The sequence below is a fragment of the Lissotriton helveticus genome, chromosome 3_1, assembly GCF_964261635.1.
Source record: "Lissotriton helveticus chromosome 3_1, aLisHel1.1, whole genome shotgun sequence".
Classification (NCBI taxonomy): domain Eukaryota; kingdom Metazoa; phylum Chordata; class Amphibia; order Caudata; family Salamandridae; genus Lissotriton; species Lissotriton helveticus.
The window spans coordinates 736320423-736342264 of NC_136061.1; the positions used below are offsets into that span (position 1 = coordinate 736320423).

The 21842-nt window shown below is 44.8% G+C and overlaps 1 protein-coding gene across 3 annotated transcripts in view; it reads right to left on the minus strand.

Moving 5' to 3' along the window:
- The window catches only part of BMAL1 (basic helix-loop-helix ARNT like 1), a 659821-nt gene that overhangs the window by 404849 nt on the left and 233130 nt on the right, over nt 1-21842 (minus strand). For all 3 annotated transcript variants that reach the window (XM_078680912.1, XM_078680911.1, XM_078680910.1), the window contains exon 3: nt 14128-14253. The gene's annotated coding sequence lies outside the window, so the exon portion shown is untranslated. The remainder of the gene's footprint in view (nt 1-14127; nt 14254-21842) is intronic.

The window sequence follows — 21842 nt, forward strand, 5'->3', positions numbered from 1 at the left end:
CGCTCCCTGCCAGAAAAGGAACAACTCCACCTTGCTGTCCATACAGGGTGCGTAGTCCCTCGGACCCCACGACAGAAAAAGAGGGAGAGGAAGGAGAGAAGTAAGACAGACGAAGTTAGAAAAGGTAAAAGTAGTTCTAACATATTAAAACCTGCTCCTTCATTGAAGTCTTACTTTAAGATAATGGAGAAGATGACGGCCCCTAAAACTCCCCCCTCTATCTGTACTACCGCAGATGCCAGCCCGCATAAAGTCTCTAAGCAGGTAGAAGCACAGATTTATTCACAGACTTTTCCAACTGTACGCCCCAAGGAACCAGTTAAACTAGTAAATAGGTATGCTCCGTTGTTATCAGAACCAGAGACGGACTTAGAAGAAGGGGTAGGTGATTCCCCACTCAACTTGGAGGGTGAAGGAAGTATAGAGGAGAGCTCTACCTCTCTGCAACAATTGGAGTCTAGCTCTCACCTCCCTGTTCAATCAAATGATGATAATAACGCTGAAAATATAGGAGTGGTCCCTATGGGGGAGCAATCAAGAGGAAATGAGAGTAATCAACTCGAGAGCCTCCTTCGGTCTCTACGCGAAGATTTATTGGCAAAACTACTCCCCAAGTTTGAAATTTCAGAGGGATATCAGAAAGAAATTGCTGAGAAATGTACTAGTTTGGAGAGCAAGTTAGATGACATTGTACCAGGACTGGGGTGCTGGAAGGAGAAGTCGCTAACCTCTCGAGGGTCTCTCAGGCTCATTCAAGAACTATTTCCGAGCTTAAAACACAGAATAGGACTCTGCCACTGGACATGGAGCGATTAGAGATTCACGCTAGGAGGAACAATTTAAAATTCTTGAAGATACCGGAAGGGGCAGAAAACGGCGATGTGAAGTCTCTGATCTGTAAATTGTTGAGAGAGGGGGTATTAAAAGACAGACCTGATATTGACCTCGAGAGGGAGATCCAGCGGGCACACAGAGATCCATTCAGACAGCATCCAGATAGGAAGTCCCCGAGGAAGATTCTGGTGAATTTTCATACATTTACGGTAAAGGAGCTGGTTCTATGTAGGGCCTTGGTTAACTCATCTCTCCATATTGACTCCACTAATTATCTTATTCGTTCGGACGTAGGTAGAGTGACTGCTCAAAGACAGTGGGAGTTGGGTTCTCGAATGTCCGACTTAAGAAGTCAAGGAGCACAGGTGATGATGAGATTCCCCGCGGCGCTAAGGGTGGTATGGAGAAATAAAACGTACAATTTCACCTCCACTCAGGAGGTTGATACTTTTTTATCCAATATGAAAGAGGCACAACAACATTAGATACTCCATGATATAGATGATTGTAGGGAACATATATATCGCAAAATACCTAGTATGAGTACACATTTGGCTATATCATTCATAAGGGGAAATATACAAAAAAATATATATATATAAAATATACGGGACTCCACGCAGGTGTGCAACCGGTTGGATAAAGGGGGAGGAGCGAATCTGCTCCAACAAGGTATAAGGGGGCTGAACTCACCACAATTCTGTGATTGCACAGTTGGGACGCTTTGGGCGCTGAAGAAGGCAGGAGTCTGCCGAAATGCATTCGCCAGTTCTTCATTAAATTGCTTCCAACTAATTCCCCATGGGTATCTGCCTCGTTTCCTTGGAGGGAGGTTTGTGTTCATGTTACGGCGTCAACCAGAGACGCTCTTCAGATACCCCCGCCTGTGGCTGCAGACTTTACTGGTACTGAACTGCTGCAGTTCGTTTGTTTTCGCCAATGTTAATTGGACAGTCTGGAGCCCGCCACGGATACCGGGAGAAGAGACTACAGTGTTGGGATTTCCAATCCCACGCCGGGCACTTGTACATTGTCACTTGGACCCCTGTTGAAAGGACTCCTGGGCTACGTGGCTGATGCAGTATTTGGGGACCGGAGGAAGAAAATTTCATGTGGGACTCCAAAGCAATAGACTATTCCTCCGTTCCAGTGGATGTATGTTGTTTATTGCACCCCCCTGAACTAACTTTGGTATCTATCCTTGTTTTTCCCCTCCGCGCACAACTTTCAAGGGTCTAAACACTGGACTCTGGGAAATGAAGTCCTCCAGTAACTACGGGACTCCACGCAGCTGTGCAACCGGTTGGATAAAGGGGGAGGAGCGATTCTGCTCCAACAAGGTATAAGGGGGCTGAACTCACCACAATTCTGTGATTGCACAGTTGGGACACTTTGGGCGCTGAAGAAGGCAGGAGTCTGCCGAAAGGCATTCACCAGTTCTTCATTAAATTGCTTCCAACTAATTCCCCATGGGTATCTGCCTCGTTTCCTTGGAGGGAGGTTTGTTTATATATATATATATATATATATATATATATATATATATATATATATATATATATATATATATATAACAACAGGTAAGTTGATCTGCCATCCATCTTTAATGAGGGGTAAAACGGAACCAGCTGCCAAACATCACCAAGTTTTAAAAGTCTCTTGCCTGACGCGTTTCGTGTTCAGCAACACTTCTTCAAAGGCCATAGAGTTCCAACGGCTGCGGCTCGGCGGTTTTGAGTGCACCACTTCACTAACCACGCCTTCTGGGCGTCGCCACCACCAAGGCATCCTGGTCATTGTAGTGTCTCGTACTAACTGCAGTGAGCTGCCTTGCCGCATTAACCAATGTTATTAACTCCCCAGTGGGTTGTGGTGCAAAGCTGAAGGCTGCGCTGAAACTTTGTATTCCTCAGTACTCCGCACCTGTTCCATAGGCGACGGCGTAGCTTGACGTCATCGCAGGGATGCTGTTGCCAACACCGGAGCATCTCCACGGCTCAGGCCTGCAGTACAAATTCCAAACACAGGGGAGTTAATAACATTGGTTAATGCGGCAAGGCAGCTCACTGCAGTTAGTACGAGACACTACAATGACCAGGATGCCTTGGTGGTGGCGACGCCCAGAAGGCGTGGTTAGTGAAGTGGTGCACTGAAAACCACCGAGCCGCAGCCGTTGGAACTCTATGGGCTTTAAAGAAGTGTTGCTGAACACGAAACGCGTCAGGCAAGAGACTTTTAAAACTTGGTGATGTTTGGCGGCTGGTTCCGTTTTACCCCTCATTAAAGATGGATGGCAGATCAACTTACCTGTTGTGGGCGTCTCCTTCACGGGCAACCCTGTGTTTGGAATTTGTACGGCTGGCCTGAGCCATGGAGATGCTCCGGTGTTGGCAACAGCATCCCTGCGATGACGTCAAGCTACGCCGTCGCCTATGGAACAGGTGTGGAGTACTGAGGGATACAAAGTTTCAGCGCAGCCTTCAGCCTTGCACCACAACCCACTGGGGAGTTAATAACATTGGTTAATGCGGCAAGGCAGATCACTGCAGTTAGTACGAGACACTACAATGACCAGGATGCCTTGGTGGTGGCGACGGCCAGAAGGCGTGGTTAGTGAAGTGGTGCACTCAAAACCGCCGAGCCGCAGCCGTTGGTACTCTATGGCCTTTGAAGAAGTGTTGCTGAACACGAAACGCGTCAGGCAAGAGACTTTTAAAACTTGGCGATGTTTGGCGGCTGGTTCCGTTTTACCCCTCATTAAAGATGGACGGCAGATCAAATTACCTGTTGTGGGCGTCTCCTTTACGGGCAACCCTGTGTTTGGAATATATATATATATATATATATATGTATGTATGTATATATATATATATATATATGTATGCATGTATGTATATATATATATATATATATATATATATATATATATAAATATATAATATATATATATATATATATATATATATATATATATATATATATATATATATATGTTTATATATAGATATATAAATAAATAAATGCACTTGGGACTCTGGGGTATCATTTCTCGTAGTTCGTGGCACAGGTTGTATATAGTCTACACAATAGTAAGAGGTAGAATCCAGGTTGGGGTTAGGGCTTCCAATAGGCGATAAAATCGCCAAGGTTCACAAGTCAAATGTCAAAGGTTCTTATATAGCGCCCTATCACAGAAAGGTCTCAAGGCGCTTGCTTTGGGAACCCGTCCTGGCTTTTTCCCTGTGAGATAACCCCTACTGGGCATCCCCAAGGTGAAAGCCAGGCATCCCGCCGCGGGGGGGGGGGCGTAGTGGAGATTAAGCAAGCTATTGCCCAGAGTTGCAGAGTGTGAACCCGTGATTCGAGTAGGCACCGAAGCGAGAATTATCGAGTCCGTGGACATTTGGGCTCAAGACCCTGCCCTGTCGGGAATTGAACCCTGGTCCCGGGTCTGACCTCTGCTTCAGGGTCTGCCTCCTCTAACCAGTGAGCCACACTTCTCCACTCTCCACAAGGGGGGGTTCCTCAAGGGGGGTGATGTGGGGTGGAGGGGGGTAGGGCAGATAAAGAGAAAAATTATTCCTCATACAGCCAAGAATGTTAATAAGAACGTGAGGCAAATTTTTAGTGTCAATTGGGTCAAGGTCTCTATTGAGTTATATACAAAAGGTCCATCCTTATGACGAATATTTCAAATAAAATTAAAATAGTGAGCTGGAACGTTAACGGTTTGAGGGAGGGCAGGAAGCTCAATAGAATCTGTAATATATTAAAGAAATCAGGGGCTCACATCTGTCTCTTAGAAGAAACTCATCTTGAATCACAAGAATGTAAGACAGCTTTTAGAAAACAAGGTTGGATCCAGGATCTTCTCTGCTCTAACCAAAGCGGGAATACCAGAGGAGTGGCGATAATAATTCGGGTAAATAGTAGGATTAGAGTAGAGAAGTATGAGACGGATTCCTCAAGCAGATGGTTGACTGCGTCGCTAGCGTTAGTTAGTCTTCAGCTGGTATGTGCAGTATATTATGGCCCTAACTGAAATTCCCCAGAGTTCTTGTTGAGCCTGAAATCTAGTCTGTCTGATTCGAATGTATCTGTCATCTTAGGAGGCGATTTTAATTTGTTTTTTGATGCAACCCTGGACCGCACCTCTAGGGCTATGATCACTCCCCCACATAAAGTGAAAACTGAGCTTAAAAATATTATGAAAGATTTCAATCTTTTGGATGTTTGGAGGGTTAAAAATGCTAAAAGCAGAGACTATTCTTTCTATAGCCACAGATATAGGCATCATTCACGAATAGACTTTTTTATTATCGATCGGGTATTATTCTCGGGTGTCGATTATATCACATATATTCCAGCTCTATTATCAGACCACTCTATGGTCGAATTAACGATCAAACTCACGCAGGGAGTACAAACAAGAAGGTGGACCCTCGATAGGTCAATACTACAAAAAGAGGAAGTAAAAGATGACTTAGTAACACAGATAGATGAGTGTTTTAGGTTCAATAGTGGCACTGCCTGCGACCAAATTGTCTGGGAGGCCTTTAAATCCTTCCTCAGGGGGATACTAACTACTATTACGATTAAGAGAAATAATGATAGTAGAAAAGTAGATGCAGACTCTCTTCAAAATAAAAAAAAAGAACAGCAGCTACAACAAGCCTCATTAGATCAGCGGGCTGACCTTGAGGCTATACAGCATGAGTTGGACTGTTTGAAAGCAGATTATCGGGCAAATCTTGATCAGATAATTAAAGACAGGTGGGACGCGAGTAAATTGCAAAACTTTTCTTATGGGGAAAATGTGGACGTCTCCTTGCATGGAAGGCGAGGTCAGATAGGGCCAGAAATCAAATTAGAGGACTAATTATACATAGTACAGGGGCTATATCATATGATAATGGTCAAATTGCGGAGGAACCCAAAGCCTATATGTTAAAGCTATATGCAGAGAGCAGTGATCTTTCATCTGAAAGAGCAAAAAGAGCAGAAAATTGGTTACAACAGCTAGAGGTATTGCATTTTACGGAGACAGATAGTGCCTTATTGAGTTCAGCTATCAAAGAGGGAGAAGTATATAACCAAATAAAAAGAATGGCGAAAGGTAAAGCAGCAGGTCCAGACGGGCTCCCCATAGAAATATATCAAATAAGCCTGGACACAGTCGTTCCTGTCCTTACAACTTTATTTAATAAAATACATCTTACAGGTGAGACTGCTCCACAAACCTGGTCAGAAGCTACAGTTGCCTTGATATTAAAGCCCAATAAAGACCCTCTGACCGTTGAGTCCTATCGGCCAATCTCGCGGCTGAATACCAATTATAAAACTTTGTGGGGGTTCTGGCGGCGAGATTGGCTAAAGTTATTAAATCAGTAGTGCACGAGGATCAGAGGGGCTTTATGCCACGTAGGCAACTGAATGAACTTACGTTTCAGGCTATTGCATCTATAAACGTTGCCACCGATGAGGAATCTCCTTTGACCATAGTGGCCATCGATGCCGCAAAGGCTTTTGACCAAGTCAATTGGTCTTATTTATGGGAAGCACTAGCTGGATTTGGCATTCCGATAAATTTTATATCGTCGATTCGATCATTATACTTAAACCCCAAAGCTAAAATTCTTGTGAACGGCCTTCTTACGGATTGGGTTCGAATATCCCGTGGAACCAGGCAGGGGTGTCCCCTCTCCCCACTTTTGTTTAATTTATATATTGAACCTTTTGTTATTCAGTTGAGATCAGACCCCTTAATCAAACCTTTTAATATTGCAGATTTAGCGTTAAAATTCGCTTTATATGCCGACGATCTTTTAATGTTTACCTCCAATCCTGAAGAGGCAATTCCTCGACTTTTTGATCAGGCAGAAGCCTTTGGGGAGATTTCAGGCTACAAAATACATAAAGAAAAGACTGAGCTTATGCAGTGGAACCAGGAGGTAGAGTTTCCGGGAGTTAAATCACGGATGAGATATCTAGGGGTCCATTTGGCTAAGGATATCAGTCAGTCAGTCAAATACACTTTATTCGATTTGTTAAAATCATAAAAGACATAAAAATGTACATACATTCATAAAAATAGAGCAATTCATGTATTTACAAACTCAGTGCAAAAAGCTTTTATGAAACAAATGCTCTACCGAATGAATTAAAAATAGTTAATAAGAACAATCAGAATAATACATTTAATGTTGTATTTTTCGTTTTAATTCTAATTGCCGCCACTAAAAAACTAGCCACATGGAAAGTAATGCGGGTGCTACCCAGCATCTGAAGATGGATGAGGGCAGGTCTGACTTGGATAAAACCAGCCTCTTTCAAAATTGGTAGCAGATATTTTTCCTTTATCCCCGCATAGTGCCCGCAGAACATAATGAAATGCATAGTGTCTTGTTGCGAAAAATTATCGCAATTACAGGGCGGGCCATCTTCTGGTTTACACCACGATTGATAACTACCCAGGGAATAATGTATTAGGTTGAATCTGAATGTAGTCAGTAGGGCTCTATGGAAGGGTTTGGTAACAGTCTTAAGATATGGCTCAAGTGCGGGGGAGATTGTTAGCATATAATGCCGTCTAACAGAAGGTTTCAAAAATTCCAGCTCCTCGCGGGCCAATCTAAGCCTATCTAAAAAGTGTAACTTAGTCCAGTTGACGTCCTCCCTTCTAATAGAAGAAGGGGTTAAAAAGAGCTCCGGGCGTCCTAACTGACCAAATGAATATCTCAAGTATTCAAGCCAGGGTATTTTTTTTTGCGTGATCCAGTACCATGACATTTTTTAGAATAGCATGATTCAGAGTTATCTCTGAGTTGAGCCATATTTTTAGCCAGAAAATTAATGGGGCTAGTTTCAGCTTGTCTGAAACATAATCCAAACCAGGCTCAGAATGAATTGAAAAGATGGGGGTGGGCTGGGGAACAGACAGGAGGTATCTTAAAAACCTGTTCTCAGTTCTTTGAATCTTATCAAGTGGAACATAGCCCAAATAGAAGCACCATATGTGGCAATTGACATATATTTCGAGTTATAAACTTATAAAAGAGCCTCCATGGGCCTAACCCCCAACCTTTTTGAAAAGCCCATGAGGGCTGAGGTGGATCTTGCCACGGAAATACCTTTAGCCTTGATTTGGGGGGCCCATGTCCCCTTCTCATCGAAGAGAACACCGAGGTAAGGAAATGCTGCCACCCTGGAAACCACCTCACCCTTGCAAATAAAGGCCCTTGCAAACAAAGGCCCTTGCAAATAAAGACCCTCTGACCGTTGAGTCCAAGTTTACACTTACGTCTATGATGACCAACCACCATTGAGTGGGATTTTTTCGCATTTATCTTTAAGGCCAGATGATCCATAAAGATCCCAAATAGTTCTAACAGTCTCTGGAGTCCCACCCCGGTACGGGCTAATAGGACTTCATCGTCCGCGTATAGGAGAGCCGGTATCACAGCATCACCTACACGCGGCACGTCCACCCCTGGTACATCTAAAAAGTTACCTAAACCATTAATGTAGATGGTAAAAAGGAGGGGGGCTAGGATGCAGCCCTGTCGTACCCCCGCTCTGATTTAAAACGGCTCGTACACCTACCCTCCTTGGTGACCCTTACCTTAGCAAATAACTCCTGGTGGAGGGATGCCATGAAATTAACAAGGGGGGGGGGTCAATCCCTATCTCCAAGAGGATTGGCCACAACTTATCTCTATTCACTATATCAAAGGCCGAGGAGAGGTCCATAAAGGCCAAGTATAACGACCCCTCCTTAGCTAATGTATATTTAGAAATTAAAAGGTGGAGATTTGAACACTGTTCCAGGGTACCTCTTTTTCTCTGAACCCATATTGTAGGTTTGACAGAACCCCACTACTCTCAATATTGTCCCTTAGGTTGTACAATAAGACTCTGCCTTGTATCTTAATCGCAGAGTCTAACAGGGAAATGGGTCTGTAACAAGCTGGGTCATCTCGCTGCCCTTTTTTAAAAATCGGCACGATGATTGAAGTGGCCCATGAGGCAGGAAAGATATTACCATTAGCCGCATAGAAGACATTTGTAAGCACCTTGGCCCACAATTTGGGTGAATGTCTGTAAAGGTCTGAGGGGACACCGTCCGGCCCGGGGGCCTTATTTTTTGAGGTCTCAGTGATTGCTTTCTCAACTTCGTCGCAGTCGAAGTGTAGGGGGGCTGACTCGGAAACCAACAAGGGGCTTCTTAAGGCGCCGGACTCTAATTCTCCATAGACTTCTCTAAAATGGCAAAGCCATTTATCATCAGAGATTACACAGTCCATGACTGTGTTATCTGAGTCTGAGAAAAAAGGCAGGTTAATTGTCGCCCAGAACTGTTTGCTGTCACGCAAAACATCAATTGATAGTAATTTGTCCCTGCGTCCTTTTTTATGGCGTTTTTCCTTCTATTGATCGTTTGCCTATATCTCTTCCTCCTCTCAGCGATTGCAGCCTTGTCTCTTGGGATGGTTTTCAGAGCTTGTAATAGATCCCTATGCGCTTTTGTGCAGTTAGAGTCAAACCATTTGTGGGGGTAATTATCTCCTATACAAGATTTGGTCGTCAGGTCGTGCGAAATGTGTGCACATATAGACTCAAAAGCGCCCATGATTACATCGTTAGGAGCATTACAATCCTGACAGAGTGCCATATTGCCTTCTATTTTAGGGCGTAATTCCTTGAAAAAATTATCCGGTACGACCTTAGCCCATTTGAGCATTCTCCCTTGGTCCATTGGAAGGACAGCAAGCTCATTTTGGGGAGGGCTGGTCCTGATCCCTATGGGGTTGTACCACCGCAGCACAAGCAGGACCGGGTTATGGTCACTGTATATCGACATAATCACTTTATAGGTTACAACCCTTCGAATGATGCCAGGAGTCACAAAAATGTAATCTATCACAGAACCTGGGTCAGCGCCTTTAAAAGTAACTGCCCTTACCTCACCCTCGATACTGCTAGATTAAAAAATATTAAAATTAGCCAGCAGCTCCTCAAGAGCCTCTCCTTGACTGGAATGCTCGAAGTGAGGAACCACTGACCTACTGGGCCCTCCTGGTTCCCTATGTGGCAAACATCACTGCATGGATGAATATTAAAATCGCCAATTAAAATGAGCTCGAAATTAATGCAATGATTTTGACTGAGGTTAATTAAAAAAAATTCCAACAAGGCAATATGTTGAGTGCTACCGTCCCTGTCCCAAGAGTTATAAAAATTAATTTAAATGCATTTACAGGTGGACGAGAGAACCCATTCAACAATTAGAAGGTTGGGGGACCCAACCTCCACCAATTTTTGTATCCCCATGAGTTTTAGGGAGAGAAGCATGACAAGACCACCTTTCGCTCTACCTGCAGTACTTGGGATGGCCGGGATGACGAAGCTAGTAAAGCCGTCCAACCAGAAGCTAGGGGAAGAGTCCCAGGTTTCCTGCATTGATATTATATCGTGACTGGAGACAAAGTCAACCCAGGCTGTATCTGCCCTTTTCGATCTGATGCCGGCTACATTCCACCTAATAATTTTACACTCCGCTAACTCATCTAGGTTAGAAGCATCATGGGTGTTAGACGATGTCAAAGCTGGCAGTCAATCAATCTCTTCAATGCCTGAAAGGGGAGCAAATCGGTTACTCAGGGCCGGTCCGCGGGGCTCTAAAAGTGTGCAAGATGTCTGAGGATAAGGTACCACCGGGGAACCCAAATCCACCTTCAAGGGATATGGGCGGCTCCCCGAGGTCCTTGCACGTCCCAGATCTGTGTCCCGTGCCCTCCAATCCATCCCTGTGTCCCGTGACCCATGAGGTATGGTTGGGGGTGGATAGAAGAAACCCAGGGGGGCGGGTCTCATTTGCCCAGTATGTGTAATCTCTAAGCCGTCCCAAAACAGCCTGTCTGCCAGATCCACACTATTGAAATTGACTATAACACAGTCCCCCTCTATTTTCTTTGGGCATTTCCCTATCCAACCCACCCTTCTTGCCATGATAATCCTGTCTGAAATGTTCAACCCTCCACTACTGGACTCATTACACCATGCTCTGGAGTGACCCCAATAAGGGAGCGGCCTCCGGGGGCAAATCCACCTTTACTTGGCAGCCTCTTGCTGACATGCTAGAACTTAGGATGGGTATCGGTACCCTACTGGCCAGGAAACGTGGCCTCGCGGGAATGGGATCAGCGCTGCTAACAGGGGTGTAAATATCCCGGCTCCTGATGTTAACAGAGACCACCCCATCATTAGTCAGCAGTGGTCTAGAGGGTCTGGAAACCTCCTTGGGATTTTTACATGGGGGATCAGTGTCAGGCAGATGCGCTTCCTGACCTAGGGTGCAATTTTTGGCATATGTATCTATTAATGCACATTTCTTAAGAAGACCAGCTAAACAAGTATTCAAAGTGTCCACAATGTCTTTCGCTATGCCCAATAATAATGGCTCTATGCGTGCTACAAATATGGACTCTAGCTGAGCTCCAAGATTATCATTAGTCACAGTCACAGTATTTAAAAGGGCATCTGGTTTTTTCCTCCTTTTGGTGGTCCTCTTTGTGTCATGGCCAGTGACCTGGGTACAGTGTTCCAATGGTGTGGATTGCGTTTTGCCAGGGGAAAGACGGACAGAAGGGGCAGCAATGTTCCTGGGATGAATCACTACCAATTTCCTTCATGAGGGTCACCACAGCGGAAGAGAGATAAGAAATAATTGACTCAGAATGTCTAGGCACCTTAGCCTTCTTCCCCCCCTCCTCAGCGTTAGTTGCTTTCTTGCGCTTACCCATCCTGCGACATCGGGGGGCTGGCCCAGCCCGGCCTCTTCTGGCCCCTGACGGCCACAGACGGCACGGGCTTAGCCCGGTGCCTCCCACGCGCGTCCCGCGACGCGGGGGCTCTCGCTGGTCTTTGAGCATCTCCGGGGGCGAGACAGGGCGTGCGCGACTTCCTGTCACGAGGGCCGCTGGGGGATGTAGTCCCAAGTCCGCCGCGCCGTGCTGTCCGGTGGCTGCGGCGGCAGGAAGGCTGGTGAGGGTAGCGGGAATGGCGTGGAAAGGTTGTGGCGTCCTTCGGTGACCTCCGCAATGCCCAGGTCAGTTTGAGTGTGTCCCCGCTCCCCCGGGGCTCTCGCTGGTCTTTGAGCACCTCCAGGGGCGGGACAGGGCGTGCGCGACTTCCTGTCGCGAGGGCCGCTGGGGGATTTAGTCCTAAGTCCGCCGCGCCGTGCTGTCCGGTGGCTGCGGCGGCAGGAAGGCTGGTGAGGGTAGCGGGAATGGCGTGGAAAGGTTGTGGCGTCCTTCGGTGACCTCCGCAATGCCCAGGTCAGTTTGAGTGTGTCCCCGCTCCACCGGGGCTCTCGCTGGTCTTTGAGCACCTCCAGGGGCGGGACAGGGCGTGCGCGACTTCCTGTCGCGAGGGCCGCTGGGGGATTTAGTCCTAAGTCCGCCACGCCGTGCTGTCTGGTGGCTGCGGCGGCAGGAATGCTGGTGAGGGTAGCGGGAATGGTGCGGAAAGGTTGTGGCGTCCTTCGGCGACCTCCGCAATGCCCAGGTCAGTTTGAGTGTGTCAGAGAGATATCCAAAATAAATTTAGATAGAGTGTATAAGGAGGTCTGCGGCCTCTTACAACGTTGGTCTGGTCTCCCATTGAATATTTTTGGGAGAGTGAACTTAATAAAAATGGTTATTTTTACCTAAAATCACCTTCCTGTTCAACAGCTCATGGACTGGGAATCACTTTCTAGATTGACAGGAAGAACCCTCACCAGGTTCAAGTATTATCAACTGTCAGGATGGTGGGCTATTAGGTCATGGGTGTCTGGTGCATCGAATTCAAAGTTTGATGCTGTGAATAGAAAGGGGAGATGGAAAAAGGAGCTATCCTTTTGGTATTGGGCCATGATGGAGGCAGAGGGAGTGACAGAGCCCGAACTCCAAAAGACATGGTGTGATGCTGCAGATTTGGATCATAATAATTTACAAGATTTGTGGGTGGACTCCTTTAAGATGTTACATGCAGTGGTTAAGTCAGCTCCACTCAAAATGAATCACCTATTCACTTTGTATAGAGTATACATCTCACCTAAAAAACTAGCCAGAATTACGAACACAGAATACTGTTGTCCAAGGTGCAGATTCCCGGCCGCTGATGACCTCCACATGTTTGTAGATTGCCCGATACTTGTAAATTATTGGTCCAAAATGGGTGAGTTCATCACTGAAGTCCTGGACATGCAATTTGTGATCACTGCAAGGGTAATTTTGTTTGGGTTAATCATGGAGTACCATCTTGATGACATGGCGTCTAAATTCATCTTCTATGTGATGTTATTAGCAAGGCGGGAAATCTGCAGGGGCTGGAAGGATGAGAAAGCGCCCACTTTTCCAGATTGTTTGAAACATATTATTTATATAAGCAAATCGGACATGGCCTGTGACAGCTCTAGTGGTGACAAGATCTGGGCGGCCCTTGAGGCATGGCGGAACAGATAAGGGTATTCCGATGATTTCACCTGGGCACTGTTGGGGCTTTATCTCTAATCTAACCAAGGGTCTCCCAGGTAAATAAGATTGGAGTGGATTGAGCAAACAGTGAAAGCTAGAGGGGCTACCCCTTTCCCTCTCTCCTCGGGTTTCAAACATCTGAGCCGTAAAATCATAAAAGCAGGAGAGAGGTTTTTTTTTCCCCATCTAGAATGCCCCTTTTTATCTGGTATATGAGGAATCCAAAAAAAAAAAAAAACTCCAATGCTGAGGAAGAAGAAAACATATGCCTGCCACTGATTAAAACTGTCATTCAGTAGTGTATACAGAAGCGGAAAGCTGTTTCTTAGCCAACTAAACAATACAAGCGTTAGGGGATGGGTGAAAAAATAAAAACAAAACCAAGATTCGGACAGCTGATGACACGAGTAACAGCAGTCATTTGAACAAACAAAAGACACTGAGCCTAATCTAAGAATTTTAAATTGACAGATTGGCTTGAGAATACCTTATTCTATTTAGCTTGTGGTGCTGGTAAAAACCGAAGAAATGTGAATGAGGGAGGGCATGACCATGACCAGATTGTGTGAAATATGTTAAGGTTGTTGACAAATTAAGCAATGAAATCTTATCTATTTATACTCCGCGGCACACTGCGTCACCCAGTGATAAATCTCTACAAATTAATGTTAAGACTACAACTTTACTTTGTATTTTTAACTGTAATGACAAATTATTAATAAATACATTTGAAAAATAGACATAAATAATAATTTAAAAAAATAAGAGTTCTTACCGGAGATCTTGGCGCCTGAACACCTAGAGTAACCAGCTTGATAGGAAAGCCTGCAGATGAGGCAGAGGCAACTAGTCACCTTAAAATGTGATTCATTCCAGACGGTTTAACTATTCTTCTGAAGGCCTAGAGAGTGAACAACAAATAAAAACATTTGTTTGTAGGGACTCAACCAACCTTTAATCACTACTTTTGTTCATGTGTCAATATGCAGTATTTACTTATTAATGAATTTTCAAGCTCGGACGTTGACGGTTTTTCGTTAAAGAAAATATTCTCTTCTCCACAACACCTGAGACAAAAAGGAATATATATATATATATATATATATTACCTACTGGCGGTCGCCAGTAGGTAGTTATAGTTAGGATCGTTTTCCATAGGAAATCCGCAACATTCTATTGGGAATAACTTTGGCGCCGAATGAGTGATCTGCCTGTGATTTTCCTTAACTTTGACTCGCTGCGCTCCGCTCCTTCCCTGAAAGTTTCGGGGGGATCCGTCAAGCGGGGGCCGAAATAAAAGGGGGGTCCCAAAACGTGTTTTCCCCATGTTAATTTCCATAGGGCGGTTGGACTCACTTTTAGCCCGAACGGCTGAATGTATTTCCACCAAACTTGGCAAACTTGTAGGGACTGGTACCCCGATGTGCCTTTGCTATGTCTCAAGATATATGCTCCAGTGGTTTTTACGAAAATTAACTTTGAAAAAATATATATTGGGCTACATTGGGCTATATATATGTTAGAGCCCAAATGTAGCCCTATGTAGCCCAAAAATGGCCACAGAGACAAAAAAAACAAATGTAGCCCAAATATCAGCCAGATTTAGCCCAAATATAGCCCAATGACAGAATGTCCCAGAGTGTTCTAAAGAACAATTAGAGCGCTAACAGTCTTACTTATGACAAAAGTATGGCACACCTGAAGTAATCTTGATTGGAATAAAGTGTTAACACTTAAAACATTTAATTTGCAAAGGAACAAAATGAGGGGGTTCATTTTGCCATAGAAATTATGATTAGTGTTGAAGAAAGAAAAATTAGGGCACATTTTGAGTGACTTCTCAAATCCTCTTATATTTCATTAAAAAAATTCTGATATGCAGTCTCCCAAGATGGCCACCAGAGACAAAAGAGCCCAAATGTAGCCCAAATATCCGCCAGGTGTAGCCCAATGACAGAATGTCCCAGCGTGTTCTAAAGAACAACTAGAACGCTAACAGTCTTACTTATGACAAAAGTATGGCACACCTGAAGTCATCTTGATTGGAATAAAGTGGTAACACTTAATACATTTAATTTGAAAAGGAACAAAATGAGGGGTTTCATTTTGCCATAGAAATTTTATATATATATATATTTTTTAGGAGGTTACAGCGCACTACATTGACCGGCATGCTAAAAATGTGCCTAACGAGGCGCCCACCAGGGGGCAAACACTGAATATTTAAACAGCAATCGTAGTGTTGGTGTGCTGGCTTTACCTCGAGTTGCTGTGGCTCCCCTCTGACGAAGGTCAAGATGTGACCGAAATGCATTAGGAAGGAAATGCCACTTTGGAAATAAAATCTTTGAAACATCGGAAGGAGTGCGGCTCGTTCCTTTCTCAGGCAGAAAGGGTTTGGAAATATATATATATATATATTCACTGAAAAAACCATAGGTTATAGACCATATATAGTTAGGAATTAGCATTTAAAAAACCTTATTTTACTCACACAAAACCATTGAAATTCCATATATAGTTAGTTGCACTAACTATATATCGCGCACCCGCAATCCACTGCTGATCATGTCACATATTACATCATTCATGACATGGTCAGTGACATCACTGATGACATCACTGATGACATCTCAAATGACATCACTGATGACATCACTGATGACAACATCCAGTGACTGTATGTTTCTGTAAAGTTAAAATATGTCTTACATATTGAAGAATGAGTGGATGTATAAGTGTCTGGATGAAGGATTTAGTAGGTGCGTGACTGACTGTATGAGTGAGTGATTAAATGTGTCTCACTGAATGCATGGGTTAGTGACTAAACTGTCTTAATTTGTGCATCATTATGTCTGTTGTTCTGTAAACTGCTGCATGTGTTGATCATTAGCTATACGAGAGGCTATATGTGTTATTAATTGGTTGCCCAAGTATTTCTATGGGAGATTGAGTTTGTGTGGGGGTGGCTGGAAGGTGTGTGACTCTATGCATAGATGTGTGAGCAGTTTATTCACTAGGTGTATGAGTTCAAGAGTGCATGTGGAAACAGCTACATGGGCAGTTGACTGTGTGCATGAGTGTATTGATGAGTGAATGGATATCTCAATGCTACATGTCATAGTAAGTACATATGTAAAACACAGTACATGTGAGAGTTGGCATATATAAATAACTGTGCATGAGAGCCACTGAATGAGTGAGTGGTTGTATCGATCATTGTGAACTTGTATCAGGGATTGTATAAGAGAGTAAATATGTGTTAGTATATGTTTCAATAAGTAAGGTGTGTTTAACTGTATAGTTGAAGAAATGGAGGTGAGATTGTTTCTTTGCATGACTGACTGGGTGTGTGAGTAACTCCATGGATGAGTGGCAGTGTGTGAGTGTCTGTATACACTGAGTGTATCTAAGGTTATATTAGAGTCTGAAGAGGTTTATCGTATTAGCACAAGAATGATGTCAAATGAGATGTCATCAGTGATGTCATCAGTGATGTCATTTGAGATGTCATCAGTGATGTCATCAGTGATGTCACTGACCATGTCATGAATGATGTAATATGTGACATGATCAGCAGTGGATTGCGGGTGCGCGATGTATAGTTAGTGCAACTAACTATATATGGAATTTCAATGGTTTTGTGTGAGTAAAATACGGTTTTTTAAATGCTAATTCCTAACTATATATGGTCTATAACCTATGGTTTTTTCAGTGAATTTTCAAGGTTTTGTAAATGCTAATTCCTAACTATATATGGTCTATAACCTATGGTTTTTTCAGTGAATTTCAATGGTTTTTTAATAGCAAATATCATAAGCTGTCGAATGTCAAGTACGTGGTAAGTGAAAACATTTTCGTGTTTATGCACACTGATCTGCTTTGAATGGTGCCCCCCCCCCCTCATTTCTATTAGGAGTACTCTCTCTTTGCAGATAGTGAAAGGTAGTTAACGCAGGCCTTTGCCCCCGTTGTAATCCGTCGTGCCTGCTTCTCTCTCCATTTGATTGATTGTTATCCAAGTATTTACTGTTTTAGAATTAGTTCTCTTTGGTTCATTCTCTATTTACAAACAAACACAGAGTCGCAATACTCTGTTTAGTCTTTGCAGATAACGAAAAATCGTGTAAAAAAAAAGAAAAGGAATCGAGCAAAATCAGTAGGCCACTAATGGGATCTCTTTTTGACCTCGCTAAAATAGAAACATTAGGAACAACCCCTCATGACAAATACAAAACTAGTGAGATGAACTGAACTCCACACAATGATGGCTGCAAAACAGCTCGGCTCCGCCACCCACCCCGCCCAAAATAACGATAAAGAACGGCTGCCATGATTGGTTGCGGAATGACCACGACGGAGCTACGAAATGGTGCTGCTCTCATGCTAACCCCAGCTTCAGTCTGAAACATCCAGAAACACTGTAGACTACCAATTCGATCAGTTCCGGTAGCGCCCCAATGTAACCCGGTAGAGAAGAACTAGCCCTCCCCTCTTTGACTGATGGTTCTTGTTGCCTGTCCCTTCTGTTGTCATTTAACAGAACTATTTAGCCTGCTGAAAGGGGTTGTGTTCCGACCGCTGGTTGGTGGAGACATTTTGACTATATTCTGTACCTGCGTTGTCGCGTAATGCGTCATATGACGCGCCGCGTTAGCGCATCCGGAAGTCATCCGGGGCGCGCAGCGCGTAACGTAAGCATAACAAGTCATGTGACTTGTTAATAAAACTTTTCATTGGTTCATTTTACTTTTCTTATTGTAATGATGAAAGGCTTGGTCATATGACCTAAAAATTACGCTTTTCGTTACTTCCGAACATTATTTTTTCTTAAATATATGTTATAATGTTCCAGGCTAATGTACTTTCCCGGAAATTTTACAACTGTCCTGCAAGTAAAATATATTCTTTTTTCGAGAAAAAGAGCGTTTCTTCGTCCCATGACGGAGCCGGTGAGCAAAAGAGGGTCGACCTGCTGTCTTAGTCGCCGATACGCCTGAATATGAGATTCTTATCGATCACTTTATGTTGCAGGAATAGAAAACACAACAGCCCTTGACCATTTATCTGTACTGCGTTCCTTCGTATTATACCTTTTACCCTTCATGTAATTGGTCTGCTTTATTTCACTTGCCTTTTAATGATTCTAAAACAGTCACTATTATTAAAAACATTACCAATGTATATACTACTACCATGTTTTCTTTTAAAAACCTTTATTGTGAAAATTTCATTATACAAATACGAGCCTATAACCACGTGGGCCTGCCACAGAGCAAACTGTAATCGTATATGATGAATAGACATTTACACTGTAGAGGAACGTAACGGGCGGGCCATTAGGTTGCAAGAACTAAGGTGTCTAACAGTTACGGAATCGGTGGACGTACATTTTATAATTAAAATACGACAGGGCCAGTTACAATAAAATTATCTAGATATACATTTGCGGGCAAGTACCATGGGTGACGTTAATTCGAACTTTCAACAGTACAGTAATCAATAACACATCAGAACTTAATATCAATAGGGATGTCGAAATATTCAATCAATTCTCGTCCCCGCCCGCCATGTGCTTCAAAACTGCATACGTATCTCGTGATTTCAAGGTTCTGCAACCAGTACACAACAAGGAGTTACGAGTCCCATTTATTCCGGCGCCATTTTGGGCGAGGACGGGCAGGTCCAGGATATAGTCAAAATGTCTCTACCAACCATCGACTATGATGATGTTCATATGCTGTATTTATTAGAGTAACACTCATCTGTCCACATGAAATTAATTTGCCACAATCTAAACATGTCATTTTAATCTTTCCAAAGTTCTTCTAAATATTTGGGACCGTTTCCCTTGCCTCTGAAGCTCTCAGTGCCACTTCTTTGATGAATGTACTAGCAGGTCAGGGGTTCTCCTCCAAATCTCTCTTTTATGCAGCACTATAATTAATTGGTGCCACCTCTCCATATGACGATGCATGGTATAGTTACCACAACTATATTTTTTTTCGGTTCCTCTGGAGAGTTCATCGTGGCAGATGAAGCGTGTAACGTACCGGGCATTTACCTTTTTTTGCATGTACAGGAAAGGAAAAAAAAATCGAGCGTCCGAGTTCTAAGGTGTCCCAGGGCCATTTTAGTGGACCAGGCCCAAATCCAAAGAACAGGCCGCCATTTTGAGAGTCCTCTTGCAGCCGCCTGTCGCTGTAGCATCAAGAGCAGCCGAAACTCAGCTGAATGGCAACTGAAACGGTAAAGGGGCGCCCCACTACAGCAGACGAGCCTCCACCTAGGAAGGCCCATTCACGCCGGCTCCCCCCCCCTTCGGGCACCCCACGCCGTTATTCGGAGCAGTATTGTAGGATGGCCACACCAGTGCGGCAACTTGCTAGACATCACCTCGGTGGTAACCGAATCTCAACGCCTTGTGGTGTCTTCTATTCAAAAAACATTGTTATGCTGCCTTCGACCTATTCGCCGCAAGTGCGCACACAACTCAACTGCATAGCTTGCTAGACACCACCTCGGTGCCATCCGGATCTTAGAATGTCAGCACCTTTTGGTGTTTTCTCTTCAGAAAATATTGTTGCGCTGCCTTTGGCCCCATTCACACATCAGTCCGCTACTGACGCCATCTCACAGGCTAATGGGGCGCCCCACGCCGACTTTCAGCATTGTAGAATGACCACACCAGTACAGCAACTTGCTAGACATCACCTCGGTGCCATCCGGATCTCGGCGCCCCACTGCAGATGAAGTGCCTCTCAACTATGAAACCACCACGGTGACATCCGGATCTTGGCGCGTTGTGCTGCCTTCGGCCTATTCGCACATCGGTCCGCTACTGACGCCATCTCACAGGCTAATGGGGCGACCCACGCCGAGTTTCAGCATTGTAGGATGACCACACCAGTACAGCAACTTGCTAGACATCACCTCGGTGCCATCCGAATCTTGGCATCTCAACGCCTAGTGGTATCTTCCATACAAAAAATATTGTTACGCTGCCTTTGGCCCCATTCGCACATCAGTCCGCAACTTAGACATCACCTCGGTGCCATCCGGATCTTGGCATCTCAGCGCCTTGTGGTGTCAGTCAGAAAATATTGTTGCGCTGGCTTTGGCCCCATTCGCACATCGGTCCGCTACTGACTCCATCTCACAGGCCAACGGGGCGCCCCACGCCGACTTTCAACATTGTAGGATGGCCACAGAAGTGCGACAACTTACTAGACACCACCTCGGTGCCATCCGGATCTTGGCGCGTTGTGCTGCCTTCGGCCTATTCGCACATCGGTCCGCTACTGACGCAAACTCACAGGCCAACGGGGCGCCCCACGCCGACTTTCAGCATTGTAGGATGGCCACACCAGTGCTGCAACTTGCTGGACACCACCTCGGTGCCATCCGGATCTTGGCGCGTTGTATTGCCTTCGGCCTATTCGCACATCGGTCCGCTACTGACGCCGCCTCACGTGCCAACGTATTTTCTCCGCATTTTATACCCTATGCCGCATAACAGGTCATGTGACTTGTTTATAAAACTTTTCATTGGTTCATTTTACTTTTGGTTTCCTAATGATGGAAGGCTTGATCATATGACCTAAAAACAACACTTTTCATTGGATGAAAACTTTTTTTTTTTCCCAAACGATGAAAGCCCCACCTTGTTTCTGGATGTTTCAGACTAAACTGGCGTCAGCATGAGAGCACCACCATCTCGTAGCTCCGTCGTGGTCATTCCGCGAGCAATCATGGCAGCCGCTCCCCACCAGAAGCCTGCAGGAGTCGGGGCCCCCAAAACTTTTGATGAATTCTCAAGGCGGAGGGGACGCTTTCGAGAATGGGGTCCAAGACCTAGCAGACAAGCGTCCGATTTCCAAGGTGTCCCAGGGCCATTTCAGTGGACCAGGCCCAAAAAGGAAAGAGCCTGCCGCCATTTTGAGAGTCCTGTGACAGCCGCCTATCGCTGCACCGCAAGAGTGGGCGCAACTCAGCTGAATTGCGGCTTTTGACACAGTGGACCAAAAACGGACGGAATGGCAACTGAAACGGTAAAGGGGCGCCCCACTACAACAGATGACACTCCACCTGGAGAGGCCCGTTCACGCCGCCTCCCCCGGGGCGCCCCACGCCGTTATTCGGAGCAGCATTGTAGGATACCAAAACCAGTGCGGCAACTTACTGGACATCACCTTGGTGCCATCGTTCTGCTGCCTTGGAACTATTCGCACAACAGTTTGCTACTGATGACCCACCCCCCGCGACGCCCCACGCCGTTATTTGCTGGGTGGCAACTTACTAGACATCACTTTCGTGTCATCTAGATTTCGGCGCGTTCTGCTGCCTTGGAACTATTCGCACAACAGTTTGCTACTGATGACCCACCCCCCGCGACGCCCCACGCTGGAAATCTGGACGTTGTGCTGCGTTGGGACTATTCGCACAGCCGACCGCTACTTCGTTGTTTTTCCCTAAAAATGTTTATATGTT